Here is a 12,367-nt window from a genome sequence, read left to right on the forward strand (position 1 = left end):
CCTCCCCTGCCCTGAGCCCTAAATGCAGACCCCTGCGTGACCACCCACAGCGCTTTTTAAAAAATACCCCTCCTCAGCCCTGAGCCCTAAAAGTGGACTTCTATGTGCCTTCTCTCACCCTTGGCTCCCAGCACTTAAAAAAAATATCCAGCCCAAAGCACTTATCTCATAGTCCCTTACCTCTCTATGACGACCAGGCAGTTCTGAAGTTTCCTCACGCTAAGCAAGGACCCCCATTGTGGACCTGCATTATTCCATTATCCGATCTTGGGACAAGGGCATCGTTCCCGCTGATTTTCCCGTCATTCTTCTTGGCCCCACCGCGTGTAAATTCCTCCATCCAGCATATCGCGCTGAACCCATTTCATCTCAATCCCCTTGGCAATCATTTTCTGTCCTGAGGATGAACCAATATTATTTATGGTTCGAAACGTCGTCGACCGAAATGCACTAAATGCATAGTTGATATAAATTGTTCATGCATATGTGTATACTGTGGATTATCTGTTTATGGTTCATGATATTCAGATGACCCGATTTTGCCTACTATTTTTTTACCTTGTTTGTGTCCCTCCAGTGTGTTAGTCGGACATCGGCTGGTGTCCCACGTCCATCACACTCTGTGTCTTATTCCTTTGTGATTATTATTGTTATCAAGATATTAAACTGTCCTGCTGGACATTTCATAACAATATAGTTCTATTTAGTCTATATTTATTCCCTCAACATTCTTTCCCTTGTCTAAGGACCACTGTTCATGAAAATAAGTTCCTCTGAGGCACGGCACACGTTGCACAGAGGAATCAGAAGGGTCTCTCCATTTCCACTAATGACAGCTTTCACCAACTTTACCACGCATAAGCACTTACCACCAGTACTACACATATACCTTTACCATACATACCTTTACAACATAATTCATTGTAAAGGCATGTGTGGTAAAGCCATATGCATTGTAAGAACATGTGTGGCAAAGGCCATGAGTGGTAACGGTGCATGTGTTGTAAGGCATGCGTGATAAAGGCTATGTGTGGTAACAGCTGCGTTGTGATGACTGTGTCCTGTCTCTACTGCAGAAGGTACTGTTAGCAAAGCTTCGCCCCTACCAAAGCAGGGAGAGGGGAGAAGGATACGCCTGGAAGGGTGTGGGAGAAAGCAACTTGTAAAGAGATGAGAAAGAAAGAAAATGAGAAACAAAAGCATGTGTTAGCTGAAGTAATTGAACTATAAATAGAATTTGCTCGCAAGACTCAGCGATTTAAACAATCTCTGCTGGCATTTGTGCGTGAACCGCAAATCGCAATATGAATCCTGACGTGGCTAACTCAAACATTCATCCGTCTCAGAGTTTATAAATTCAATACCATTAAATGGTGTCCTGTGTTTGCTTGCTGTATCCTTTGGATGAACCCCAAGAAGGCCGCGTCCGTCTAGGACACAGAGTCTCGCGAGAGGATGTCTTGGCGCGAGGAGGCTGGAGTGCAGGGCTCTCCATGACTGCGGCGATTGTCCACATCTGCGGCCTGCCAGGACTGCTCGGGGAGCCAGCCCTCACACATGATTACTCAGTCACACACTCTCCAAACTTTGAAAGGATGTGTCCGAGTTCACGACCGGACCCAGTGATATGGAGAGGGGCTCTGTACTGTGGATGGCGCAATTCTTGCACGGATCATACAAGTAGTCTTATGCGTGCAGAGCTGTGCTCACAATTATCAAGGGCGGTGATTATTCCTCGCACCCTGAATTACCAATACCAAGGGCCCCCCATGACTAAGTGCAGTGAAATGACAGTATTTATAAGTTTAGGGGGAATAACCCTAACCCTTTCCTTTGTGTTCCTACCAGGCATTCCACCCCAGGGTATTCCCCCTGGGTGGGAGGTCTTTGGGGTGCGACACCACTCTAATAAATGGATTTTGGTGTATGTAGTTAGATACATGGGCCTCCAGTCAGGCTAGCAGTGTATGTGGTCGGGTTTCCACAGGGCACAGGTCCTAAAAAAGAAGTGGGGGGACTAACCAAGTTAGGCTGTATACAAGTTACATCATGGCGCGTGGCATCACTGCGCAAGACGTCACAGCAGGTGACCGCACTTGGCATCACAGGAAGTGACAACACTGGAATTGGCATTAAAAGAAGTGACATAAGATATTAAGACCTCGTACGTATGTTTATCAAGTATGTTATGCGTACATTTAAGTGCATAACAAGATTTAACAAATTAGATTTTGCATCTGGGTTGTGCCAAAAAAGTGGCACAAGGCGAATGTAAAATCTGGGCCTCACCTAATACAATTAATTATTTTTAAAACCCTGCCAAATAGAAATTGGCAACAAGGAGAAGCATGCTGTTGATCTGGTCTGCTTAATTGGTCGCAAAGTCTGCATTTTAAATATTTTATGGGATTAAGGAACCCGTTGCAGAGATCTTTGTGTGCCCAGTAAATCTCAGGGAACAATAATAATGGTAAGATAACTCTGCAGGGTTACGCTTTTGATCTGTGTTTTGTGTAGTCCCAGATTTGAATCAAAGTAGCATAGAGGGCTGATGTGTCTCCTACAAAGCACATAATGTAACATGCAGATGACAGGTTTTTATTTTATGTAGATGGCTAAGTGGGTTACTGTTTTCAATACAGAGATCCTTTTGTTACTTGCAGTTCATAAATTGTAGTCCTATTATAGTACTGTGAGCTACGAAGGACATCTGATTCTTACACCACCTCACTGTCTTATATAACACGTGTTGAACATTGTTGCTGGAAATAGAAAGCAGGCAATGTGCAAGCACTCCTGAATGTGACCTGGTGTCTGAAAATTACACCTGGACAAATTCAGCCTATTTCTGTGAAGCCCAACTTCTTGGCAGGGTGGACAGTGTCCACCATGTGAAAATAAAGGCTGGCCACTGTCAACCTGTGTGTAACCCCGACTTGTGGTCTGGGTTACACCCTCATAGCACAGAAACACATCTATATGAAACTTTCCAGAGCTTGCATACACCCACCCTTCATCGTCCCTCTTACACAAACAACTGGAAGACTTATGTGTTGCAGAGAAGCCTTTTAAATTCAAAATTGTTTTTATCCATTTTGCTATATCAATGGCAGTGATGGTTGGGAAATTTCTGTTCCTAACCCCTAGAATCTAACTAACTAAGCTATGCCCCTATGTATCAGGTGGAAGACATCAGAGCCACGGTGTTTGCACAAAACTCAGTTCCAAAGGGACGGTTGGTAACACCTGTGTCCAGCCTTTTCTGAGTTATGGGGCCACTGAATGGCCCCAGAGGCTCAAGGTGAACCACCACAGGCCAGAGTACTTATGGGGACTTCTGTAGTCTGGAAAGCAGAGGGTGTGATGTGTGACTGAACTGCCTATAAAAACTTGCACTTGAACCATGGAGGTGTTAATTCACCCACCACCCACCCCTCCCTCTGCCTTGAGTGCTCATTTAAGGGAAAGAGGTGCTGAAAGGACATTTTACAAGCGCCGTCACCCTGGCTGTTAACAGTGGAAAAGAGAGTACCTGGCACCCTTCACTGGGTATTTCCATCCCTAAATCTCCACATTTGCCAGTGTCAATTAGCAGCAAATGTCCCATAGTAATTGTGCATATTTCTGAACTTTTTAAAAATTCTTCGTGGGTCGTAGATGTCGTGTGGTGTGAGTTAGCAACGACGAAACCCTGGTGGCTCCTGATGGACTCCGTGGAGCTGTGATGTAAGTGTTAGAGAGTAGCAAAGTGAACGAATAAAGAAGTGTTATGCTGAGCTCCGTGTGAGGTGTAGTCAATGGCGAGTATTTATTTATTTTATTTTATTTTTGACATTTGTAGAGCGCGGCGAATACCCTGAGGCGTCTCGGCGCTAGACCATTCATTTGTTTCCTAGTTGTGCAGATAATTTCATTGGTTGAACAGCCATGTCTTTACAAGTTTCCTAAACTGAAGGAGAGAGGGACTCATCTTAATGTGTTGAGGAAGTGTGTTCCATAGTTTAGGAGCAGCCACAAGAAAACGGCGGTCACCCCATGACACCGTCTTTGATCGAGGAATAACTAATTGATGCAGCTCCGAAGATCGAAGATGTCTGCGGGGAATGTAGAGTTTTAGTTGATCCTTCAGAGTATGGGGTCCTTGGTTATTGAGGGTTTTATAGACTATACATAAGGACTTAAACTTTATTCGATTTTTGATGGTGAGCCAGTGATATTGTCTTGTTTCTGAAATAGGGTGAAATTTGGCAGTTCCAGAGAGCAAGCGTGCCGCCGCATTCTGTATGGACTGAAGCTTGTTTATGACCCTGGCCTGAGCATCAAGAAAGAGTCCGTTACAGTAGTCTAGTGAGGACAAGACTAAGGAACATACCAGTGTTTTGATTAATACCTCTGGGAGAAAGGGGCTAATCTTCCTTATCATTTTTAATTTGTAATGGGCCGTTGTCGCAACTTTATTTGCATGGTCCATAAAGCTGAGACCATTGTCGAAAATGACTCCCAGATTCCTGACCTTTGCGGTTGGGATGGGGGGTGTACCAAAGGCCGGTGGCCACCAGCATGATGGCCATTCTGGGAGAAGAGGTCCAAAGATGACTACCTCAGTCTTCTCTGAGTTGAGTTTTAGACAGTTTGTGGCCATCCATGCTCCTATTTCCGTCATTCCATTTTTGAAGTTGTGGGCCACCTGTCCTCCATCACCCTTAATGGCCAGAACCAGCTGTGTGTCATCCGCATAAGATGTTAGGCTCATCCCATGTGCTCTGATGACATTTGCAAGGTCCGACACATAGATATTAAATAGTGTCGGACTAAGGGATGAGCCTTGGGGGACATCGCATGGCAATGTGAGTTGAGCCAACTGGAACGGTCCAAGGGTGACCGCTTGAGTTCTTTCAGCGAGAAAGGAGGCAAGCAGGTCTTTGGCAGAGTGACTGATGCCTAGCCTTCCGACACGATCGACCAGGGTGTTATGGTCGACCGTGTCGAAAGCTGCTGACAGATCAAGTAAGACTAGAATAGCAGTCCCACCATGATCCCTTATGGCCCTGACGTCGTCGGCAGCCTTGATAAGGGCGGTCTCAGTCCCGTGAAATCTCCTAAAGCCATACTGAGAGTCATCCAACCATCGATGTTTCTCGATGTAATCTGAGAGTTGGGAATTCATTGCCTTTTCGGCCAGTTTGGCCAAAAACGGTAGACTCGCAATGGGCCTGTAGTTTTTGAGTTCATTTTTGTCTAGGCCAGGTTTTTTTAGTAGGGGTTTCAATAAAGTTTTCTTTAGTAAATTGGGGTAATTCCCTGAGGACAAGATGGAGTTGCAGACTTGTGTCAGCGTTGGTATGATGGAGTCCAGGACTGGTGGTAACACTGATAAAGGGCAGGGGTCTAGAGCAGAGCCTGTTTTAATAGAAGAGACTATGCTTTTTATGTGGTCATCTGTCAATTTCTGGAAACTAGTAAAAACAGTAGTCTGATGTGGACAAGATGGAGCGGCGTTCGTCATAGATGGTTTAGATGTGAAAGCTTGAAAAATATCGTCCACCTTAGTGAAGAAAAATTTTGCCAAGGCCTCACAGAGAGCTTGGGAAGGAGGGGGAATAAGGTCGGGGGCATTTCCTGCCAGTGTCTTAGTGATTTCATATAGACGTTTGCTGGAGTTTTTGGCATGATCAATTTGATTGGTATAAAATAGTTTTTTTGCTTTAATGATCATGGATTTGTAAAGTGCCAGAACATCTTTATAGACTTTCTTGCTTGCTATGTCATAGGTTTTTCTCCAGCATCTTTCCAGGTTCCTATTAATTTGTTTTTGCTGTCTTAGCTCGTTGGAATACCATGGGGCAGTCGGTTTTGATCTATTCCTGGACAGAGTTTTAATGGGGACGGTGTTCTTGGTAGCCTGAGCAAGCCAAGTGTAAAATTGTTGTGTGGCCACGTTGGAGTCAGTGGAAATCGATGGACTGGTGTTGTCCAACTGTGTTTTCAGCTCAGTTGGATTGATATTCTTCCAATCTTTAAAGGAGGCATGGTCTATTGTGGCGGGTTTCATAATTTGTAAGGAGTTGGTGGTAATCGTACCGAATATGGCATAGGGATCGGTCCATGGCATTGGACGGATGTCCGTTATTTGGAGGCCGTCCACATTGGAGAATATAGCGTCTAGAGTGTGGCCCGCTAAGTGCGTGGCCTTGGCGACTAATTGTTTCAGCCCCAGTGTTTCCATGTCCGCTATAAGAGAGGCTGTATCAGTTTGATCAGCCTGGTCTAAGTGGAAATTGAAGTCTCCTAAAACAGTTAGCGTGTTTTCTGTAGCTAAAGTTTCCATAATTGTGGTAAAATTGGCAAGGAAACCAGTTTTTGTCCCTGGGGGGCGGTAAATCAATACTCCCTTAAAGCTGGATAGTGAGCAGAGCTTTATTCTAAACTGTAGTGCTTCACAATGAATAGAGGGAATAGGAGTGATAGTGACGGTGAAGCGGTCTCTAGCTATAATAGCTAGACCTCCTCCTTTTTTTCTGGCTCTGTCCTGCCGATAAGCTTTGTAACCGCTAGGAACCGCGGTGACTAAGTCTGGTTCTGATGACTCATTAGTCCAGGTTTCGGTAACAAAAAGAATATCAAGCCTGTTATCAGTAATGAGATCGGCTACTTCTTGGCTATGTTTGCATAGTGAGCGGGCGTTGATGAGTGCTATTAGAAACGATTGGTCTTTAGTAATGGTCGAATGCTTAGAATGCACGATAGCTGTATGTAAAGGGATAGAGTAGCTGCAGTGTGGGCAAGTCGCACCAAGGTCATGTGATGTGTTTGAGGGATCTCGTCGTGGACAAGTCGAGTCGGCCGATGGTCTGAGTTCTAACAGGGTCGTTCGCGAGTAGAATAGGTCTGAGGTACAGAGCAATCGGCCAGGGGGTATGGCCCTCGGCCCGGGCCCGGCGCGAACGGGCGCAGACGGGCTTGCCTTTGGAGCGCCTTCGGCGCGCCCGCTGCGCCCGCCCGCTGCGCGGACGGGGAAAGCTAGTGCCCTTATACATGGGGAAGTGGGAGGAGGGTGCGCGGGGTTCAACGACTACACCGCCACCCTTACCTCGCTCAAGATGGCTGCTGAGGTGGGTGAAGTGAGGTGTCAGCGCGTGAGACACAGCGCTGTGGACTGAGGACTACAGGAGCCTATGTGGGACCTCGAGGCGACGTTACTCTCGCTCCGAGGTGAGCGCAATACTTAAAACAGTACTCAGGCTGGGGAGGACGCTACAGTACATACACGTAAGGGCTGGGGAGAATACAGGTTTGTGGCCAAAAGCACTTTACAAGAGCACAAATGACATGAACTGCTGCAAGTCAAACGGTTCACGGTATCATCACTTGACGTTGACATCTGCAGTGATCTGCAGGCCACAAGTTAAAATTCAAAATTCAAGAAAGGCCACCTAGGCCTTTTATTCCTTCCAAGGTCTGTCACTTGAATACAATAACACCGATTACTACTGAAGCCAGTTATTTACAGTGCTTAGAAAAGGCAGTAATGCGGTGAGAAGCTGTGTGTTAAAAAATAGGTTAATAATGACTGACCAAATAGCACCTGTATTGATCGTTGAGCAATACTAGAAAAGGTTGCACCTGCTGTACCCCGAGCGGATACTCTTGAAAGGATGCACCCCCTCATTTGAATAGGGGTGCGGTCATGATAAATGGTGGTCAAATTGCCTATGTGACTTTTCACCTTACATAAGCATGAGGCTCATGCTGAATGTCCAGCAAAGATGATTTTTTTTTAAGCAAGCTTGTGACTTCCTAGTTATAATAAAAGGCATCAAGTTTCATGCATGGTATACATCAGTTTTGAGGGTATGTCAGAAAGTTGATGTTTTAAACAATTCAGTTTAAGATTTACTGTATGTTGGACCTGACATCCTTGCAATGGTTTTCCCCAAAATATTTACCTTCCCGTCTCCTGTTTTTGCTGACTTTTTTTTGTTAGCTTTGGGATCCTCGGCACTTTACCACTGCTAACCAGAGCTAAAGTGCTTGTGCTCTCTCCTTTAAACATGGTAAAATTGGCTTACACCTAGTTGCCATATTTCATTTACTTATAGGCCCCTAGTAAAGTATTACTCTCTGTACCCAGGACCTGTAAATTAAATGCTACTAGCAGGCCTGCAGCACTTATTAGCCACCCCCTTGAGTAGCCCTTTTAAACATGCCTTAGTCTGTTGAGTTTCTCTCCCACGGCACTGTGTCATTTTCCCAGTGTTTGTAGGAATTTGCATCACATGCCTCTTGCCAATGGAATCTTTGACAATGACACAGGTCTTCACATCACAGCCCCACTATAACGTATCCTCGACATAGGATCCTGCAACGGCCCGCAAACCTGCATTCAAGGTAGAGGTGGCCTGCACTGGTTCACTGAGTGGGTAGACCAGCTCGGGGGAGGCCGAGGTCAGGCAGCCTAGAAGGACTAAGATTCCAATTATTTACTTCAAATTCTGAGAAGTATGGATTTATCTGTAGGAATGTCAGGATGATTTGGCTTCTATATTATTTAAGTCATCAAAAAGGAAGGTACCTAAAGGTTTGGGGGATTCGGCTCAGAGACTGCAATCCTGGGTGCACGGCAAATTCAGGCCACCACAGCCATCCCACAGGGCAGGCCAGAGAGGGAGCACCACTGGTCTTCCTGCCTGACACAATCGAACAGCGATGTATCACAAAATATAGCCCGCTCCCTCCAGACCTGGTGAATCCCCTACCCCTTGGTTAACTTAGGACACCCACAACATCAGGGGCACAGCAGTGGCCACCTGGGTACGGGCAAAGCCGGAGATTAAAGGTGCCTATGTGAGGGCTCTGATGAAAAAGTGAGCCTGTGGGACTGCGAGCATGGAAACCCATCTCTGCGTCATGCCTGGTTCTTAGCCAGGCCTCGAAAGGCACCATACTGCTGCTGAGCGCCCGTGCTGCCACCATCACAGTCTGGAAGCTTACCCACGTGTGGTAAGGACTCTTTGCAGCTACTGTACCCCAAACTAGAACCTGCTCAGTATACATTTTAGCCTCTTTGGATGAAAGTATTCCTGAAATTAATAATAACTCAGTTTTAATTCGAGCATAGAGCTGCGCTTCTTTTATTTCTATGCAGTGCAAAAGCCTGGTTCTACGAATACCAGATTTTGTGGCACCCAATTTATCAGCAACATCACAAAATATGCAAATCAGTTTTGACTCTGCTCCCCATGGTGATAGTACAACGTGAACTGCCAAGCCAGGTCCTCACTGGACAGGAAACAAGAATCATGGGACCGGGTTCGGGGTATCACCCCTCAAAAGTCAGACTAACTTGAATCCAGTTGTGCAGCGAGCAAGGGACCCGTGTCGGGGCATACCCTTAGCCACTTAGGGCGCACACAGCAACATCACAAAATAAAATGATGGACGGAGAGATGAAACTTTTCAAACTCTCACGGCGAGTCACAGAGCTGGGTTTAATCCATTGTTATTTTGCTCACCACGTCAGCCCAGAGGGCATTTAATGTTTATTTTTGGATGCTGCTATGTGCGCCCTAAGTGCCTAAGGGTATGCTCAGATAATAATAATAATAATAATAATAATACAGACACTTATAAAGCACAAACAGCTACGTCAAACAGAGATGTGGGTCGCTTGCTCGCTGCGCCACTAGATTCAAGCTTGTCTGGCTGATGAGAAGTAATAACCCAAAAACGGTCCCATGATGCTTGTTTCAGGTCCAGGGAGGACCTGGTTTTGGCAGTTCTGGTTGGACTGTTCCCCTGGTGAGCAGGGTCACGACTGATTTACACATGGCCGAGTCCAAACTGGGGTGACTTGGCGCACAAAATAACGATGGATTAAACCCAGACGTGAGACCGGGGATGAGTGTTTGAAAAGTTTGAACACTCCGTACATCTTTTTTTGATGTTACCCAATGTATCGGCCTCGGGAAGACAAAAGGATGAAGCCGTGTTGTAGGGTGTCGAATCTGTGAACTGTAATTCATTAACTGTCAGCAGCAAGTGCTTAAACCACTCTGCTGTCTTGCTAATGGCAATGTATAGTAAAACACAAGGCAACCATTTATACATGTGGACCAGCAAAGCTTGGCCCGTGAGCATCACATATAGTGGGCGATATTCGGACATCTCCGAAGGCTGTTGACTGAGTAAGGGTGGGTGAACGATAACTGTTTCTTTAATGACACAGCATGTGTCCCTGGCGAGGTCAGACCATTAGAACTAGCAGTGCCTTGATGACTTTCACATGAACTGGAAGCACTCCACTATCGTGCTCCATATAAAATAACACGTTTAGGGAGGGGGTGGGAGGCTGGAGGTGGTCAGGCTCAGGTGCTCTTGCACCTAAAATAGGGAATGCGCTATAAGCTTACGAGCACACTTCCCATTTATAGGGCATTTACGAGTCACTTTCTTTATGGGTCACATTTTTGTTCATCGATTTATATATAATTGCATAAGAATATAGCCCCCATAAAAAGCACCAGCTGGGGCTCAATGGGCATTCTTCATGCAGAGGAACAATCAGGACTTCAAACTTCTCTCCATGAATGCCAGGAGGCCAGAGGCAACTTTAAAACCTGCGCCCATTCTGTGCTCGGCCCCTCTGCTGAGTCTGTCAGCAAAATGCTAATTAGTACACATTTGCGTCTTTCTGCGTGCAGCTAGCACCCTCACATTTGGCAACGCATCAAGAACATTTGACACCTGTCATAGAACAACCTGCCAGATGGTTTAAGAATTCCGTTTGCCGCCATCTTAACTTGTGCCAAGCCTATGAGTCACCCGTTCCATACTGAAGAGTTATTTTATATGAAAAAAGAGCATCACTGCCATGGAATGGCCAATTATGGTTCTCGCTCCTAGTAATTTTTTGAGACCGTGCATGGCATGTGTAGCTATGCGTGTATGTGTGGATATTCAGACAGAGTGGACCTAGCAGAGGGAATAACGAGAGGATATATTGTTGGTTATCATGCGCCCTTGATCACTACAGCTGATTGGCTGTTTCTTGTAGAGCAGTGACTGCAGGAGTGATGGGCAAGCCTAATGTGTGAAAAGATATTGTTCCCTATTTTTGTATCTAGAAGGCTAAATCTTGCGTCTATTGCTAGCTCGAGCCTAAACAGCGAATGCGAATGCGCATGTTAGGCGATCAGTTGTCTGTTCTATGTGGCGCCTGACTCCTCCCACGCTTTGGATTGGCTCTTCCCTGTGTCATTTAAAAATGATAGCCTGCCAATGGTTAATGGTGGGTGCATGTCCCACCTTTTCTGAGTAGTTCACTCCCATGGAGTATTGCCGTGGGCACGAGCAGAAGCGTGTGGCTACCTGACCATGGTTACCCCAGATTTTTTGCCTGTGTTTAGCTGTTTTTTTGACTTAGTTGACCTGGTTCCCTGCTAATCAGGGCCCCAGGCCATCTGCTCTCTCTGTAAAATGGATTCCATGTACCCTAGGTACATACCACAATTGGAAATGGACTCCTTGTCAGCCCCTGTATAATGCACTATAGGTGCCCAGGGCATAGGGGCCACCAAGGCCTACCAGGGGCTGCAGCATATCTTTTGCCACCCCTGGCTGGTTCTTAAATTGACACAACTGGCTGATCACTCAGCTGGGGTAAGGTGGTGTAATCACCCCTTACTTAGATATAGTATACCTATATCTAAACCTATATCTGGACACATATAAACCTGTGAGCCACTCCTATGGAAGGCCTCATCAATCCTGGAGGCAGAGTGCGTGGTTTAATGTGAGATGGAGCTCTAGCATGAGCTGAGCCTGTCTGCAGCCGTCGGGAACAACTCCCTAAGCTGTGTCAGGATAAGGCCATACCATATACTCTTAAGTGCCTTATAATCCTCGCGGTTATATAGCAACTCTGGTTTGGCTTTATCAAAACATGTCGTGTAAGGTGTCATACGATTTGGAATACTATCCCCTCGCCAGTTCTGGCGACGGGGATAGCATTCCACCCCTCTAGAGGGGTAAGACATGTTACTTTACTTAAATGCGGTTAATTTCTAAAAGGACCTTAGATCCACAAAATGGATGCCTCTGCCACAGACAAGAGTCTGACCCCCTGAAGCTGACCGAAACTCAGCCAAATGGGGCCTGGACAAAGGGTTTCCTGTCGCAGGGGGGTGTTACCACTCTCCAGACAGGAGATAGTGGATTGTAGCAGGGAGGTTTGAAAGAAACCAGACACTGCTTGGGGCGCACAAGGCTGCCCCTTGCATAATCCGGCCAAACCGGTTCTGGGGCACTCCAGCCCTCGTGCCAGGGCGGCCTGAATCAAAGGAAGGGGGTGTATCCACCCACTTCCTGG

The 12,367-nt window shown here is 46.2% G+C and overlaps 1 protein-coding gene across 2 annotated transcripts in view; it reads right to left on the reverse strand.

Moving 5' to 3' along the window:
* IL11RA (interleukin 11 receptor subunit alpha) overlaps nucleotides 1–12,367 on the reverse strand; it is a 334,633-nt gene that overhangs the window by 57,070 nt on the left and 265,196 nt on the right. The gene's annotated exons all lie outside the window — the stretch shown is intronic.

This window comes from Lissotriton helveticus, chromosome 2_1, assembly GCF_964261635.1.
Source record: "Lissotriton helveticus chromosome 2_1, aLisHel1.1, whole genome shotgun sequence".
NCBI lineage: Eukaryota > Metazoa > Chordata > Amphibia > Caudata > Salamandridae > Lissotriton > Lissotriton helveticus.